This window comes from Cryptomeria japonica, chromosome 4 (genome assembly GCF_030272615.1).
Source record: "Cryptomeria japonica chromosome 4, Sugi_1.0, whole genome shotgun sequence".
Taxonomy (NCBI): Eukaryota; Viridiplantae; Streptophyta; class Pinopsida; order Cupressales; family Cupressaceae; genus Cryptomeria; species Cryptomeria japonica.
The window spans coordinates 685,091,349-685,103,836 of record NC_081408.1 but is presented as its reverse complement, the minus strand read 5'-3'; the positions used below and the strand labels follow the sequence as shown (position 1 = coordinate 685,103,836).

Genomic DNA, 12,488 nt, shown 5'->3' with positions numbered 1-12,488 from the left:
ATGGTTTTTCCCATTTGGGTTTCCACGTGAAAAATCTGTGTGTCATGAGTTGTGCATTTTTCATGTGATGATTAAGTATTCTTTGTTTAGGTGATTATGCATGCAGAGCTAATGGTTATGATATTATTGATACACCACATGCATATGTTTATGGGTGAAGTTGTTATCAAGTATTGAATGATATTTGAAGTATTCAATTTTACCGGTTTATGTTGTCTGAAGTCTTACTGTGTTTAACCGGTATTACCATGGTTAAGTTTAATAATGAAGACAATCGGTTAGCATTGTTTCAACTTGATAAGTTGTGGAGAAGTTTTTGTATGTACTGATTCAGCCCCCCCCTCTCAGTACTAGTTAGGGTATTTCTTGTTCATCATTATTCATCAATATCTTATGAAGGTTTTTCTAATGGTGTAGGAGATGAATGTATCCATTTAGAGGATTGTTCAAACTCAACATATCCCACAAAGGGTTTAGGACTATGGACTGACACCATTATGAAGATACCATGATAGTCATTACAAGGCCAATTAATATGTATGGACTATGAAGTCGTCAAGATAATTTGCAATGTTGAAGGGACAATCATCAACTCAAAAAGACACCTATAAACAAGAATATCTTCAAAACAATTGAAATCATGTAAGGAGAATGAGATAAGGTTGTTTAAAGCTCATAAAGGAGGCTTTAAGATGTAGTTCCACTCCATGGTGCAAAATGAGTCTTTTCATATGCCTAGTCAATGCAGTTGCAAGGAGATAGGAAGCATGACTCTAAATTCATGCAATAAGCAATTGAAGCAACACGCGGTTGCCATTTACTCATGCAAGAGACATCTTTGAGATTTTTTGGGAATGTCTTCATGTCTTTTAGTTGTGAAAGTCAATAAACACTATCTCCGCAACCTTGTTGGAAAATTTGTAAAGGTTTTGATGGAGCTAGGCTAGGAAATATGCTTTTCCAATGCTCAAGAAAGTAATTATTATTTGTTTTCTTGAAAAAGGAATATCTCCTAGATTTCTCATGATGTCTTGTATCTTTCACATACTTATAACATTGAGACAAAGCAAGATTAAAGATTTTTTAGCAATAGAACTTCTACAAGTATCGGCTATAATTAGCCTTTTTGTCAATTAAATACTAAGTTTTTTGGCCTTCATCATATATCATTGTGACAAATAAATATTGGAAATTTTTTATCAATATAAATTTTATAATGAAGCCCTATAATAGCTCTAAGTAGTATTTTAATTAATAAAATATTAACTTTTTGACCTTTATCAATAAAATATTAATCTTTTGTGTTGTGTACTACTAAATGAATTAAAGAATTATCTTGTTAAATGTCATTTTTCTTGTAATTTCATCTCATTTTTGAATTTATGTAAAAAGTTGAAGTGTTGTGCATGTAATTAGTAGAATTAAGATCATAGTGTGCATGATAAACTGATTAGTAGAATTAAGATCATAGTGTGCATGATAAACTGATTTGAGAGTTCAATTTATTGTGCCTCATGTATTATAAGCAACTTTACAACTTTTAGTTAGATGATTATGCAACACAGATTTTAGAATGCACCAGTCTCACAATGTATTTTATAAATTAGACTTATAAAACACACTATGAGAGGGGTGCATTTTATCTGCTACCACATAAGTGCCATCTTAGTGTTGGTGGTAGTTGTATCAATATGTATAGAGGATGAGACACCCTTAAAAAAAAATATTAATTTATCTCAAGTTTACATATATCTGGGAAATATGAAACACTTTATCAAACTCGTAGAGTTGTGTATGGAGACATCCACTCTTTATAAATAATCTTCCACTACTATTCAAAATCCTGAAGAGAAAGATTTGTTGGGAATTCTTAGCATGATGTTCTGGACATTAGCAATGATTGCTCTTATCGATATGTCTTCATTGTCATTAGAGCAGATGATCATGGAGAAGGTAAGTAGTTTTTTCTTGATAAGCAGTTTTTTCGGTATCCCTTATTTGTCTGATAGTCTTTATATCAGAGGTATTTCTTGCAAAGTAGACATTTAAGATTTATATCAATAAACCTTTCTAATATGACACTCATTTGGGGTTTAATTATTCGTTACTGTATTTCATCTGATGTCCTTAATTACGCGTTAACTTATCTCAGCTCCATAATTCTATTGATTTCGGTATGTTAATGTTGGGCAAAAGGCTGACAACCAATTCAATCGTCTCCAATCAGACTCCAAACTGAAGTACTTTATTCAAAATCATGGTAACAATTTCAATTCCAAAACAAAGCAATTCCTTGAGAAAAGAGCAATATTTCAAAGGGCTCTTCTTATACTTGTCATGGTAGGCGCCTGCATGCTATTTCAAGTCTCTAATTAAACATATCGTCTCTGAAAAGAGTTTATTTTGTTTTATTTAGGGTTTATTTATTTATTACTGTATTTCATCTGGTGTTCTCAATTAAGTGTCCTGCTTCAGTTTCCAAATTTGTTTGACAGTTTTTAGTTAATGGTTTAGCAATTTTCCAACGGTGGACAATATTTTTTTGAAGTTAATGGCTTAGCAATTTTCCAACGGTGGGCAATGTTTTTAGTTAGTTTCTGCTTTTTGTTTATGTCACGAGAAACAATGTTAAAGCAATGTATTGAGCGCTGCTTTTATAAAGCTGCTCTGTTTTTAATCATATTTAGAATAATAAGAGTTATGGTTGTTGTTCATTTAAACAGGTTTTTTACAGGATTGTTATGTAATAATCTTATGCAGGTAATTAGATAATTATATAGTGTGTAAGATTTAGGTCTGTTGTGTAAATCTGTCATCATCATAATCTGGGTTTGTTTAAAAATCTTGGAATGACATACAAGAGTCTGATACTCTATAATCTTTCATGATTGTGAGATTGCATTTATATCTTCAAGTTTCAATCACTAACTAATAGGTTTGAATCTTTGATTTTTTTTTATGAATAAGTGTCAACTTTCTATTAATTAGGAAATAAAAGTATACATATTCAAAAAAAGAAAAAAGAAAAAACTGGATGGATACAAGATCACACCTGAGAGTCAAAATTTAAAACTCATGTGGTGTTTTACTTGTTAGCTAGGTTCCTTGAAAAGATTCCCTTTTATTTCTTTTGATATACTTGATCTTGGATGGCTATAGATTCTCCCAATCCTCATTTAATGTAAAATTTCTCACGCATTTATAATATGGAACACTATTGTATGAATATCAGTTTTAGGTCTGCTGCTACTATGCCGCCTTCATAGATTTGGTACTGGTAAAGTGAGTTATCTGTTCTCCCCTGTTGCAATTGTCTGGTTCATTAACAATGACATTATTGGAGTATACAATATTTTTAAATATTATTCAGGAGTATTCAAGGCAATCAACCCTATTCAGTTTGAGCAGTGTTTCTGATTATAATGTTCTCTGGAACTACTGAAGGCAGATCGAGTACAAATATCTATCAGAGAGAAATAGAAGCTCAGGAGTGTTTCTTGTCCAATTTTGTTGATTGAAGAAATAGACCATGTAATAAGGGTTGAGTTCCTTGAATGCCCCTGGGTAATATTTTGCAATATGGTATATTTCAATAAGGGCATTGATCATGAACTACAGAACATTAAAAGGGAGGACAGAAAACTCACTTTACCAGTACCAAATCTTAGGAGGAGGAATAGTAGCAGCAGAACTACAACTGATATTCCTACAACAGCTTGAGTCTCTCTTATGTATAATTCAAATGAAAGGCATTCATAAAAGCATGTGGTGTTCCTAAATTAAAGAGCTTGCTGAGTTGTCTACTCAAAATATATAACTGGTTATGTAAACAATGTTTTGAATCATAGAATAGAATTCTTGATAAGCTTGAGGCAAGAAAAAGTTTTAAGTTCAATCTAAAAATTGGCCTAAAATGTTTATGTATTGAGGAATGTTTTGTAGGATTTTGAAGACAGTTTGTGATCAAGTGAACTGGTCACTATTATTGTGGATTATACCTTCATGCCTTCTTTCTTAATGCATTTCATCTCCTACCTTTACATTGCCATTCTCTGAATTTCACTCAATTCATTTGCTTCCTCAGAATTTCCTGTGTATTGTTAATTTTCTGATGTTGGTTATGTCCTGTAAAAGCCAATGCATTTCGATCCACAACAGCTTCCAATGGAGAAGGTGAGCCTCCAACAATGTGAAATGAATTAGAGATTATTTTTCCTATTAAAGGTAAGATTTCACTGATTTAATGTTGCTATACATTTCTTTTAACATTATATTCAAACCTAATGTTTTATAATGCTTTTAGCTGCTCATACGATGTTAAAATTTTAGTTAGTGGCTCTAATTAGGCTTGGCAACAACTACTGAAAGGGTTAGAAGAATTTAATAACGAGGAACTCAATTGTTTACTATTTATGCATTGTCAATGAGCGGACAATAGTCTTTAAAATCAATAACCCAAACTATGTAGCATGGACTAAGACAAGAAAGTAGATGCACAAGATTTGAGGAAAATAATCTATAGATTTTTAGTTCTGCCTGGAATTTTAGCCCAGGGCATCCACATTAACTAGTGATTAATTAATTATTAATCAATGCCTTAATAGATCAATCACATTCAATTGTATTATTAATTTCTTTTCTGTTGGTAAGATGTGAGGGTTAAGCCATACGTTTTTTATGTAAGATATTGATTAAATAGTTTTTGCTGCTCTTTGATTGGGGTTCAATTTGTCTCTGTAGATTGTCAGAGGCTTGTGCAGTGGACGAGGCGATAACCTAGTTGTTTCAGGATCTTAACAGGCTTGTTTCCCAGGTTAGTAACTGTCTTTACTATTTCCTGCACTTCAAGACAAGAATTTTTATGTGCAGATGTGCATGTGCATTTCAGAGTATAGTGCAAGAAAACATTATTACAGTCAGTTTTAATGCATTCTCAGACATTTTCTTAAGTTCTGCAGACTTTGGATCAAACCAACGTGTAACAATATTGCCTATCTCTTTTGGAGATTTACAGAAGACTTCAGCTCCATTATCCATAAGGCACATTTCCAACTTACTGCAAATTGAAGCAATCAGCAAAACAATTAAATTTATTTCCAACTCTGTAGTCATATTTTGCAAATTTTGAAAACCATATTGCCAACTATTTCATTGGAAACTAACTTTTTAATATTTGTACAGTCAAATAGCCATTTGGAAACTAGCATCTTGTTATTTGTTTGGTTTAAATAGAAGAGCTAAATGTTCCATATGTTATATATAGATAATATTAATATTCAAGAAATTTTTCTTGTATTTGCATTTATGATTTTATCTGAGAATACAATAAATCCAATTCACTTGGGATCAATATTCAATTATCTCACTCACTTTTTACCTTTATACTGTAATTGTATCATCATTTTATTAAGAAATAATCACCACAATAAATATTAATGAAAATGTTAGCCTTAGCATTGATGACATTTAGTTTTCTTTATATTGCCAATTATAATCTGTCAAATTTAATAATTCTTTTCTGTATGACTCGTAAGAGAAAAATTTTAAAAAATTCTAGTCTGAGGGAATTTGAATTTTTTGGAAAAGAAAAAAATGCCATAGATGTTTTGACTGCCGATAGACATATTCTCTCCTCACATGTCCAAGATAATAGATAGATTGTGATCTATTGTAAGCTATTATTTTACTATATTACAAATATTGCCGACAACAATAACTAGCAAGGATCTTAAGAGGATTAGTGGAGAAAATATCAAATATATTGTAGAGAATTATTAGCATCTAATGCAATTTCCAATAAACTCTGCTTTTTGAGTCAGTTTTTCAATAATATTTGATCTTTTATATTTCTTTAAGTAATAAACTTAAATATGATAGGCATCTTGTTCTCTACCTTATAGAAACACCAACTGAGATATTTTTCACTTTCATTTCCACTCTTAAGTGTCATTGTTTTGAATGTTCATATTGTGGACAACTCTAGATTTGTTCCTCTTTATGTATTACCAAGATTAGATTGAAATCCCGTCTAACATACAGCTCCAGTTCAGAAGTTTTTATTGGTTATTTTCTAAAACTATACAAAGCTACAAGACAAGAAAAAGATAAAATTTAGGGCAATGACAGTTAACTCTGACCAATCAACCACTGAACATTCCTCAGACCCTTTTGAAGGTTTTTTACAGAAAAGTGAAAAACACAGTGTTCCACGGGCGTTGGGGACGGGGGGACGTGTTTCCGGGACGGGGGACCAAGGGCCTAAGTTTGGGGACGGCGGCGGGGGGTGGCGGGGTGGTGGTGCTGATATAGTTATACATATACATATAGTACTTGAAAAACTAATTTTGAAAAGATGTATGACAGTATTACAGTATAAGAATTACATTTTCAAATGAGACTATAGGAAATTTGAAATACTAAATTTAAATACCAATTACCAAGATTTCTAAGTTGTGTTGTTATATGGAGCCTAATCAGACTCGGAGGTTTGATTTTCCCTACTTCTATCGGCGCGGTTTCCCCCTATATTTTTCCAGTGTTCCACAGGGAATGGGGACGGGGGGACGTGTTTCCGGAACGGGGGACCAAGGGCCTAAGTTTGGGGACGGCGGGGGGATGGCGGCGGGGGGGTGGCGGTGTGGTGGTGCTGATATAGTTATACATATACATATAGTACTTGAAAAACTAGTTTTGAAAAGATGTATGACAGTATTACAGTATAAGAAATTAAGAATTACATTTCAAATGAGACTATAATAAATTTGAAATACTAAATCTAAATGCCAAGATTTCTTCAATGCTAATTGTGTTGTTATATGGAGCCTAATCAGACTCGGAGGTTAAATTTTCCCTACTTCTATCGGCGCGGTTTCCCCCTATATTTTTCAACAGGGGTTTGGGGGCAGCGCCCCTTGCGCGTTCCCTGTCGCGAAACAGGGCGAGGTTGGGGGGCAGTACCCTGCGAGGCCAAAAATGCTTTTATTATTTTCTAAAGGCGTCAGGTGTTATTTTTCTATTGGCCCACGTTCAATTAGGGTTACCCCTTAACCCCCCCAAAAGTCACATGTTTTTTAAAAATCGTTTTTTTTGGTTAGCTTTGATGTGGGAACGCAGGAGACGCTTGGGCATCTCCCCGTTCCTCGAGAGATGTTTGGGTGTCTCTCGAGAGATGGGGAGACGCCCAGACGTCTCCTAGGAGACGTCTCCACGTCACGCGGAGACGTCCCAGCGACACTTGGGTGGCGGTGGCGGGACGGTAGGAGACGTCGCATCCCCGTCTCCCCGTCGTCTAGACGTTTCTAACAGGGGGACGCGCCCAAAAGGGGGGGGGACGCGTCCCTGTGGAACACTGTATTTTTCTATTGGCCCACGTCCAATTAGAGTTACTCCTTAACCCCCAAAAAACTTAAAAAGTCACTTTTTAAAAAAAAAATTTCAAACATTGCATATACGTGGGGGCGACAGGAGACGTCTGGGCGTCTCCCCGTCCCTTGAGAGACGTCTGCACGTCTCTCGAAGGACAGGGAGACGCCCAGACGTCTCCCAAGGAGACGTCTTGGCGACGCTTGGGTGGCGGTGGCGGGATGGCGGGGGGCGTCACATTCCCGTTCCCCCGTCCCCGAGACGTTTCTTACGGGGAGACATGGCCAAAAAGGGGGGGGACGCGTCCCCGTGGAACACTGGAAAAACATTTGTTGTGTTGTTCCCTTCTTCTATCCATGTTTTTTCTTTTTCCTAAAGGTAGTTTATATGATCTCTTGGATTTTTAGTTGATCAGTGTAAATGTGATCTCTGATTTTTGCTTTAGAGGAAAGCAATTTTTCCTATTTTAGTTTCCTCTCATACAATCTAATACAACCCTTATATCGTAAGGCTTTCAATATACATTTTGATACCCTGCTGGATTTGGAATTGAAATATTGAAAAGAATTTGTCCTAACGCTACTGCAGATATGTTCTATCTATGCATTGATAGAAAATTTGGCCATTTTCGTAAATATGGATGCTCCTTTTGATCCTCCTTATGGATTTGTACATACCAAGTCTGTTATTTACCAAATTTTCTTCTTTTCTTTGTCCACATTTTGAAAATTATATTTGGCATCCTGCAAAAGGAGTATATCTAGTTTTCTTTACTTCTGTTTTTGTTTTTTAAGAACAATGTTCGGTCATAATCCTCTCATTTCCCAAATAGTAGCTTTTTCTTTTATTGTAATACTGATCTAATGCCTACAAGACTGTCAAATACTATCCCATTGCTTCATGAGCTTGCCAGATGAGTTGAAATTTGTCTGTTTCTGAAAGGGATTATATAGGAACTACCATTGTATTCACAACCTTTTTTTTTCCATCTAGTGTTCACAGAAGAAGAGATTTGATTGTTCTGGTGTTCACAAGAGAAAAGGTTTGATTGTTGCTAAATTCTTGCTACCTCTCTATAACCTCTATTGAGCAACACCAGTATCAATTGAATATCTATTTCGAAACTATCTATAGCTCTCCTTTACAAAATGTTATTTTCTGGCATAATTTAAGAATTTTCTCTATTTTCAGTTGTTCCCAACAGTATGTAATTGGTCTAATTAAAAGCTATGTTGAACGCTATTAAATCTGCAGTTAGCTCCAACTGTATGGTCGATTGAACAAATTACTTGATTAGTTAACTCATATACGCAGTAACATTAATCGGGTCCCAATATGTCTTAATTAACAATAACGTTCCTAGTGTTAATCAATCAGTTCAATGAGGTGTATAGCTAAGACTGATTTAGCTCCAATTTGTATTAAATGATTTCATTTGGCCTCATTAAATTTGATAAATGCCAACTGAGCATGTGGTTGGTTCAATGCAAACAGATAAATCCGCCTCTGATAAATTTTGGTTTCTTAATTCTTACTATTATGCTTTTTTTGTTGAACGACTGACATTTGTCTCAATAAAATATTCTGTGTGTAGCATAAATAATTACAGTGATACTGTAATTTTTTTATCTCTATTCTGAATGCTCATGAGTGGTTTCCCATGATAAGCCTTAGTTTTTAATTTCCAACTCCAAGTTGGAAAGCTAATAGTAGTCACATCCATTGGCTACTTTATGCTTTCAAAAACGAGTTGTCTCAGAAAATATCTCAGTTCTTTGTCTTTTAAAACAACAAATTTCAATAACAGTCCTAAGGTTTCTATAGTCCATAGAAAAAATCTTGACTTTTAGAGCAGAAAGTTTGAAACCATACATTAAAAAACTCTATTCTACAAGATCAAGTTTAAGTTGAGTCATTTTTAACCGTGGAAATCTGTCATCCACCCATTGATGTGATTTAAAATGAACTGCAAACTCAGAGCCCTTGTATGAAGTACACATATTGAATCTATGTCTCTGAATCCATTTATAATTCTTTGACTATGATACATTGATAAACTATAGTTAACAGTCACACGGGCAGTGGTTGAAGCTCTGAGCTTCTTGTCTCTAAGTGGGCATGGGTTGAAGTTCTGTGCTTGTTCCATCTTACTAAGCATTTTGAAACTCACTCAGACCCCCAGGCATGATACCCGATACTTTCTCTGTAAAAGTCAAAGTGTTGTAAGTCAAAGTTATGAGAAGTTTTGAGTGGTATTAACGACCGACCTGTCTGTCTGGAGTTCATGCTGTAATTTCCTAATTATTTCGAAGAAACTGTGAGAAACCTTTTCTAAAACCGGATCAAACCGCAATATACTTCACTGGCAAGATAATTTTTCTTTACATCAGTCTCTTTTGTCAGAATGATGCGTAAATTTCTAATCTGTAAATTTATCTCTTATTTATATCAAAGTAAATGAAATTAAGTTAGCATTTCCAAACCATGGAAATGAAAATGCTAAGAGAAAAGGATATTTGAAAACCATGGCTATCACCTTGCATCAAACTTCGACTAAATTTCTATTGCACACAATTTTCTACATCATTGTATCAACACTGCACCAATAGGAAAAACTTCGACTAAATTTCTATTGCACACAATTTTCTACATCATTGTATCAACACTGCACCAATAGTTCCTAGAAAACCAAACTATCTATTAGAAGCATCCCCTTCAGTCTAGTTTCTGTAAAATTATATCGATTAGAAGCATCCCCTTCAGCCTAGTTTCTGTAAAATTAGATTCAAACCAGTTTTTTGTCATGATAGGGAATGGCAATACACCATCAGATTTTCATGACTGATTTTTCAATCTTTCACAGGAATTTCGCTGCCCTGCAGCTGTTCTTTTTAGTTTTTTCTTATCCTCTTGTGCTCCTATAGTAATGCTACTCTATGTTTTCTAGATAATATGGTACATCTTTGGAAAATGAATTCTGGTTTTGAAAACAATCTTTTCTTTTCCATCATTAATCTTAAATACAATATTTTTTATCATATTTTTTTAATTCTAAATTGCTATTTTATTCTACAATACTTCGAACATTTCTTACAAACCGATATGCATACCTTCTTAAGTCATTTGTTATGTTATCCAACATTTTATTATAGGTACTACAATAGTCTATGCTTTGTTCTGTTGATTTTAGTACTTTCAGATTAAATAAAACTCAGAAAATCAGAATTTGTTTCTAGCTAGCTTAATTAGATTTATTGTTTTCCAGATTTAAGCATAGTAAAGAAAATGAATGAATAAAGACAAGACACAGTTACCCTGGGAAAACCTCCTAGGAGGAAAAACCCAGCCAGAAAAGATCCTTAGATCTGATTATGGTTTTGGATTCAAATGATAATTACACACTTATCTGGAGTATAGATGTTGCAGTCACAAGGAAGATGACATAGAAGTCTACAAGATTAGCTTACTGACAGAGATCATGATTTGCAGTCCTTCTAATCTGATTTGCTGTGCATAACAAGGGTTAGCTGCACCTTTCAACTGGTTCGCAGTCCTTCTATAGGGTTTGCTTGAGCCTTCAATGGAATTCACTATCTTCTAATGATGATATGCTGCCTTTAATGAAGTTCACTATCTCCTACTGATGATCTGCTGCCTTTAATGAAGTTTGCTATCTTCTAATAATGATCAGCTGCCTTGTCCGTGTATTTCGCTTCCTCAATGTATATATATATATATTTCGCATCTGCTTGAAAACTGAATGATTGAATTATTATGTGAAGTATATGCTTATTTAAATGAGGAGCAATACTTCTAACCATGTCGGCTTGCCTTGTAAATTAAAACCTTTTAATTCATTTAATTTCTTTGATGCGAAATGGATAGGGTTGGCCCTATCATGGTGGCGTGTTGGATTTGAGTGTAGCGTGGAGACTTTTAGGAGAAGCCGAGAGGTATAGGGCCTGGCCCTATATGTTGGAGAAGGGGCTGGCCCCCTTAGGCGGATTCCAATGTTGCCCAAGGCAATTACAATCCGCCAGCCCTAATTACAAACAACATGTTCAACATTGGTTTTAATCTCCCAATTTTTTCAAACCAATATGCATACTTCTTAAGTCGTTTGTTTTGTTATCCAACATTTTATTATAGGTACTCCAATAGTCTATGCTTTGTTCAACATTGATTTTTGTCTCTCATTTTATTATGATTTTACAAAGCAATTTATTAAACTCCTTATTTGTTATAGCTTCAAGCTAACACAAGCTTTTGATAATCTATACTATTGTAAAATCCAATTTACGTGTTTTATATATCTTATATATTTTATTTGATTTTCTCTATTGTATATAATAGAACATTGTTAGCAATTTTTGTATCTACACTACTCTAGTCGCTAACCCTTCTAAGCAACTGATAATAGTAACATTTTTTATGTACATAAGTGGTTTGTTCCTCTAGCATATAAGCCATAAAAATCACAATAAACCATTTTTTGAGAGAGATCTTCTTAGGCTATGCAATCTAGTGACATCTATTTTAGTTTGGTACTTATAATTTATTTATTTAGTGTTGTTCATGTAGATATAAGATCGATAACTTTAAATGATATAGATGTTCTCTATTTATATTTATAGGCTTTTTAGTTGTCATTCTTAGCTTTTGGCTATTGCTATTGCTATTTATTTATTTGAGATTATGATAAAGAACATTTAGGTGTATAAGCAATCCTATGCCACCAAATTTTTTTTGGCTTAGTTTTGTTGGTTTGTTTGGTTTTTGAGTTTTTTTTGATGTGGTACAGGTGGAAGTTCATCATTTTTGGCTAAATTGAGACTTTATTTTTTCAAAGAGTCTAATAGTATAAAAGGCTAAGCAAAGGCATTTCAGAGATATCATTAAGCAAAGAAGTTAGTCAAACTCAATAAGCATGAAAGAATTAAGAGTTTCAAATTAAATCATATCTCAATGATTAGAATTTTAAGCCAATTCATGACCCTGATGCGAGAATGAAAAGGGAGTAAGAGAATACCTCAATGATCAGAGTTTCGAACCAATTCATAACCCTCATTGCCAGGATCTTCACAAACCCTGACACCCTAATAGGTGTCAAGGATCATTGGATCTTT

At 34.1% G+C, this 12,488-nt stretch overlaps 1 long non-coding RNA gene across 11 annotated transcripts; it reads left to right on the top strand.

Annotated features, from left to right (window-relative positions):
• The first annotated feature begins 1,681 nt into the window (after positions 1-1,681).
• LOC131028631 (uncharacterized) lies at positions 1,682-5,172 on the top strand. Of its 11 annotated transcripts, none has more exons than XR_009102631.2 (5): positions 1,682-1,953; positions 2,153-2,260; positions 4,135-4,224; positions 4,741-4,813; positions 4,959-5,172. It is a non-coding gene; the product is annotated as an uncharacterized LOC131028631 (long non-coding RNA). The 11 variants fall into 11 exon arrangements; XR_009102628.2 differs by having other exon boundaries at positions 2,153-2,340; XR_009102626.2 differs by having other exon boundaries at positions 1,683-1,953; positions 2,197-2,340; positions 4,135-4,813.
• Positions 5,173-12,488: the final 7,316 nt, after the last annotated feature.